The following is a 6,036-nucleotide window of genomic DNA, read 5'->3' on the forward strand; positions in this document are numbered from 1 at the left end:
TGATACAGATATGAATTTCATCCTATGTGTATCACTGAAGAGTTGCAATCAGGACCATGATTTGATTTGTTTTGAATATGGCTGCTGTGTAAAGACAAAACTATAACAGGCAGTGGCAAAGGGCAGAACAATCAGCAGGCCACTGCAGACATCCAGGCTAGAGATGACGCTGTTTGCACAAGCGCGCTAGTAATGGAGGTGGGGAGAAGTGGAGATTCAGAATCTATTTTAAGGTAGAGAAAACAGGACTTGCTTATGGATTAAAGGTGGAGTGGGAAGGAAAACAAAAGATCAATGATGATCCAACTGCTTCCTTCCATCTGTGTGGAAGAAAAAAGAACAACTTGAATGAATAGCAAAACAGCCTGAATTCAGATTACAATTATTACAGAATTTTAAAATTAAGTAAGTTTGGAGTATCATACTGTTTTCATTTCCCATGTTCCCATGAAGTTTTTATTTCCAAATGGGTTTTCAATAAGATTTCCATTGATTTCCTTCTTTACCATTCAACTATTTCAATTTATTCTGCTTGCATAAGAAGGAACCTCTGGGCAATTAAATCCACTAATATTAATTTTTCATTAGTCTATTTGGTTTTTTTTCTGGCTAAAGTAATTTTTAAAACATTTGCAAACTGAACAATCTCAGTAATCTTTAATGCATTTTACTTCTAGTTTTTCTTTAGCAAGGTGCCTTGCATAATCAAATTGTCAAAAGGCTACTGTGTTTGGCTTGTTAATACTTATAACATTTTGAGTCATGTTGATTTACAGATCTTGATCTTCAAAAGAAATGCTCAAGTGGAGAAAAATACATAGTTTTTTATCAGTCAGAATAGTGAAATTCCTAAAGGGAGGAAAAATTAAGGAATATGATTGCCTTCAGCCCTGACCTCAGCAGTAAACTTGTGACTCACCTGTAATGGAAAGGTCATATAATATGGAATATGTGGCAGTTGAATGAATGTGTGGCAACAAGAACCTGAGGCTGTTCTCGTATCTACAGTGTCCTATTTATTCTATGCCCAATGCTTGGAGCTTGACATTTTTAACTGTACAGCTGAGCTGAACTAAGAGGAGAAAGCCAAAAGAGCATTTTGGTTTAAGCATAAGGACTTTTGAAACAATTTCAGCAATCATCTCAAAGCATAGAAATGCTTCTAATATTAATGCAATCATATTCTCTTGCTATGGCCAACAGTCTCTGCATATTGAATGGGTTTTTACTGCTCGTCTCAAGTGAACCAGGGAATTATGCATTAGGTTCCTGTTCTTCAGACAAGAAAGTCTCCTCAGCTACTTCTCAAACTCTTCCTCTCTGCAGGTGAAAGTGCTAGATTGGATTTTCTAGGAAGTAAGATAGATTTTTCTAAGTGACTCAACCCTATAGCAACAAACAAGGCTGCTACAGCTTCACATGGTGCCTCAATACTCCTTTCAGCTGGTGATAACTACATTCCAAAACCAGATGAAGATTATTTACCTTAGTTTCCAACTGTTTGATCTGGAGTTTGGCCAATCACACCTTGTCATCAGCTTTCCTCAAGCTTACTGACCTCACTGTAAGTCTCAAGTGTTTGCGGTGTTTGCTTTACCTGCCATGTTTTATAATTTCAGCCAAGATTGGCCAAAAAAAAAAAAAATTATATTTATTAGGTAAGAATAAGGCTTCTAAACTGAATGAATTTTCCCCAAAAAATTTGTCTCAATTAAGGCTTTCTTGATGAAGAAAAACATAGTTCTATGGGTCTAAATTACTGAGAGACTGAAAGATCAGGATGGGAATAGGAGAAATGAACAAAGGGAAGCATGAAGAAAAGTAAAAGGAAGAGGAAGAACAAGCATAAAGGAATAAAGATGAAGTGGGGGAAGCTCCATGTACTGTGTGTGAATGTGTGTGGCATGGGTGAGTGCTCAGGGAAATTGGCACCAAAGAGTAAGTCATTTCTATTTTCTCAACATTTAAAATATAGTCTATATACCTGATGTGCACTTGAGTGGCATTAATTGATAGTGATTTACTGTATTAAAAGTACCATATTCACCATTATGCTTTCAATGCAGTTATAAAGTTGCACTGAATGACCTGTTCATTTGGATTCATTTATCTTCAAGAGGAGGAATGAAATAGAATAAAATATAAATAAATGTATTTTCACAATTGTCATTAATTATTTTAAACTGTGCAAAAATATTTTCCTTATGTCTCACTTTAGGAAAAATTCTAAATGAAAATTTAACCTCATATTAGAGAGGAAAAATGTTTTGTCATCTAAAAAATAATTCATATACTCTTTTAATTTTTTTTATATTATTCAGGCAATTTATTAAACATTACCTATGGAATGTTATGATCTGTATTTTACATAAGTTAAAAAAAGATTTATTAATATTCATAACAACTGCTCCATGCAGGAGTACTAGAAGTCAACATTAAGCCCGACCGACCAACTATGCAACTTTAGATCAGAGGACACATGGGACTTTGCATCTTAATTCCTAAATTTACAGTCAAAGACATCTGCAGAAATAAGTATTATGAATTCAATCAGAATCTAAAATAAGTTCTTAAGGCAAATAGCTATAAAACAGAAGAATCCTTAGTTTCTCATCTTCTAAAAACAGCTTCACAACTCATTTGGACAATCAGCCTAACGGTAAATAGAAACTGCATTTCCCAAAGCCAGTCTTTTTGAGAAATGACTAAGCAGCACTTGTTGTTGAAGACAGCAATAAAGCCTGAAACTGACACTCAAGCTCTGGTACAGGATCAGTTTTCTGGCTTGGACTGGTTAGGAGTCACTTCACTCAGAATCTTCATTAGTGATTTTAAGCGAGTGTGCGTTAGCACTATCTTCTCTTTCAGCTCTGCAATCTTTTCTGATAGAGATACATTGTGAATATCCATCTCTGATGCATTTACTATGGCTTTTGTTTTTAAGAGATAGCATTTAATATCAGAAACTTGAGTGTCCATGGATTTTGGTATCTGGTGGGGTCCTCGAACCACGGATACTGAAGGATGACTGCATTTCCACACCATTTTGTCACCGGAAAGGCAGAAGTGACCTCTCAAGGCAGCCAGGGCAGCATGGGCAGAATACAGATGGAAACCAATGGGAATCCCACAGGAACCACAGAATAAAAGGTTGTAAGTACTGCCTTTGAGTGAACCTTCAATGCCAACTAGGAAGGGCGCTTCCAAAACGACGTTATTTGTAACTCTGGAGAAGACACGGCCCCAAGGGACCGCAACAGGTCCCAGGCGAGGTGCACCGAGTCGGCGAGCACTGCGTGGCACTGTGCGTACCGGAAAACAGCGCACCTCTCAGGCTGCAGCCAAGACGGCAGCTGCAAGACGGCGGCCGGCTCCTCAGCCCCCAGCCCTGCGGGGCCAAGCGGCGAGGACCCCTTCACCACCTGTGTATCCCACTCCATGGAGGTCGTAAAAGAAGCTTCGTCAATCGCCCTCTCAGTGCCATCACAAAAGTCACCCTGGGGCGGCGTTGCACAAGGCAAGCAATGCCGCCCTGGCTGAGCCGCCATCTTCTCTCCGCCGGCGCCTTATATACTCTTTTTAAAGTAGGATAGGAAATAAGATTCTCAACACATAATGTGACTTCTCAATTTTAAACTCATGTTTATCAAGGATATTTTGTTGGTCATGTTCTCTCTGAGCTCACTCTAAGCAATGCCCTTCAGTTTCACAACTTTAACTCTCACTTTGTAGTGGGTGATTTAAATTTCCTCTCCAGGCCCTCAGCTCTAAATATAAACCTAGAACTGCAGCATCCCTCCTACCTAAAAGTCATGTTTTAAATTTCTTCAATATTCATCTACTAGGCCGGGCAAGATAGCTCATGCCTGTAATCCCAGCACTTTGGGAGGCCGAGGCAGGCAGATCACGAGGTCAGGAGATCGAGACCATCCTGGCTAACATGGTAAAACCCATTCCCTGCTAAAAATACAAAAACAAAATTAGCCAGGCGTGGTGGTGGGTGCCTGTAGTCCCAGCTACTCCAGAGGCTGAGGCAGGAGAATGGCGTGAACCCAGGAGGCGGAGCTTTCAGTGAGCCAAGACCTGCACTCCAGCTTGGCCAACAAAGTGAGACTCAGCCTCCAGAAAAAAAACTAGACAATATGACAGCACCACCCGTCTGTTCAAAAATTAAACTTGTAATGAGTCATTATTATGAAAGATTGTTCAGTCTAAACTCCCCATTTGATTCGTCAAGACTGTTCAAAGTTTTGGTCTCAGACTACCTCTGTAATTTCCTTCACCACTATCTTTCCTGTATATCATATTCCACACAATCTGAGGTTGCTATTTGTCATAGACATCTTGCAGTTTCTCTCTGTGTGCCTGATCATCTTTACTCCATAGGGCAGCCATGGACATGTGCCCTTCAGATCTCTTTAAGAAAACCTGCTATAGGGAGCAGAGTTAACTGAAAGCCTGCAGCAGGCCAGTCCTGTGAATGCTGAGACCACACTTTCCGTGGGTGACCCAGCATAGCAGAATTATGAGTGCTAGCCCATTTCTGCCCTGTGCAATATGTCTCAAATAGGCAACTTTGATTCATGGAACCCCCATCATCCTGCCTGAGACTTTCTGAGAACAATGCTATAGCCTAGAGCTCTTCCTATCTAATTCTTTCCTCGCTCCTTTCAAAAAGAACAGACATGCATCACGCTCTGAGGCTTTATGTACTCTTACACCTTCACCCTTTATTCTTCGTAAGTGTCTCCCCTAATAAATGTCTAGTACACATAGTCCCATTTTGGTGTCTGCTTCTCAGAAGACCTAAGCTGACAAACACTTTTTACCTCTGTATATCTACTTCTACTCATCCTGCAAGATTGAATTCAAATACAATTCATCAGTAATTCTCCAATTAATTATCTGAGAGCAGCTCTTTTTCTCCTCTGATACATCATATCCTTTAATTCCTTTTTTTATGGTATTTTATTCCTTTAAAAGTATATGAATATGGGCTGTTTGGACCCACAGTGGCAGTGGCTGCTGTGCACACCGACCTATGTGTGGTGGCAGCTGGGGAGCCCAAGGTTGTGCCTCTCCCGCAAGTGCTGACCTAGGTGGGTTGTGAGTGGACAGTGGCCTCAGTGGCCGGCCAGCCAGCCAGGTTGAGGCTTTGGAGAACAGAGCAGAGCCTGGGCCCAGGCCTGAGCCAGGGCGGGATAGATGCCCAACAGCCCCTGGCCCACCTGGTGGGTAGGGCAGCAACAGTGGCCTCATTAGATGAAGAGAGCTTTGCGCTGTATTTCACCTCTAATGCAGAATTTGATGCTGTGATTGCATATTTAGGGGATATTATCAAAGATGACAAGTTCTAGTTATTAGAGAAATTTTATGGACAAGCACTACTAAGACTTTGCAGACACAGAAGAAAATAAACTCAACTTCATGCCTACTTTTAATGAATATATTTCTTTGGTAGGAAAGTATGTAGAACAGCTGCTGGAGAGGATTCCTGGATTTAACATGGTGGTTTTCACAGCAACATTACAACACCATAAGGATGAAGTGGCTGGTGACATATTCAACACGCCGCTCACATTTACAGATTTTTTCTGGCTTTTAAAGAAATATTTCTGGACCACAAAGCAGAGAAAGCAGACCAGGGACTGCACTTAAGCAGTGGTTTAGTGGTAACTTTGTCGTGCAAATCATCTTCTATGCCAGCTTCCCAGAACGATCTGCTGCACTAAGTTCCTGCCTCCAGGCAATGAAGGGGAGCATTCTGGATGTCACTGGTCCAACAGGCCAATAGGCTCAGCTAATTATGACAGAAGAATACATCTTAAATAGACTGACTGTGTTCTGCAACTCTTCATTCACATTAAGTATTGATGGGTCAAAACCAAAATAATCTCACACTCCTAGACCTGTTTCTCCTGAAACACTTTTCTGTATTTTATAACCTTAGTACTCTTCCCCAAGTACTCAGTAACCCTAGTATTCCTCCCCTCCCCAACTAGACACCTCTTTCAGGTGCTCTGAGTCAGATTCCTC

General features: G+C 40.7%; 2 pseudogenes; one reads left to right on the forward strand and one right to left on the reverse strand.

Moving 5' to 3' along the window:
• Positions 1-2,772: 2,772 nt before the first annotated feature.
• LOC105511890 lies at positions 2,773-3,548 on the reverse strand (annotated as a pseudogene).
• A 594-nt stretch (positions 3,549-4,142) lies between these two features.
• On the forward strand, positions 4,143-5,732 carry LOC105511916 (annotated as a pseudogene).
• Positions 5,733-6,036: the final 304 nt, after the last annotated feature.

This window comes from Colobus angolensis, unplaced genomic scaffold, assembly GCF_000951035.1.
Source record: "Colobus angolensis palliatus isolate OR3802 unplaced genomic scaffold, Cang.pa_1.0 Scaffold206, whole genome shotgun sequence".
Lineage (NCBI taxonomy): Eukaryota > Metazoa > Chordata > Mammalia > Primates > Cercopithecidae > Colobus > Colobus angolensis.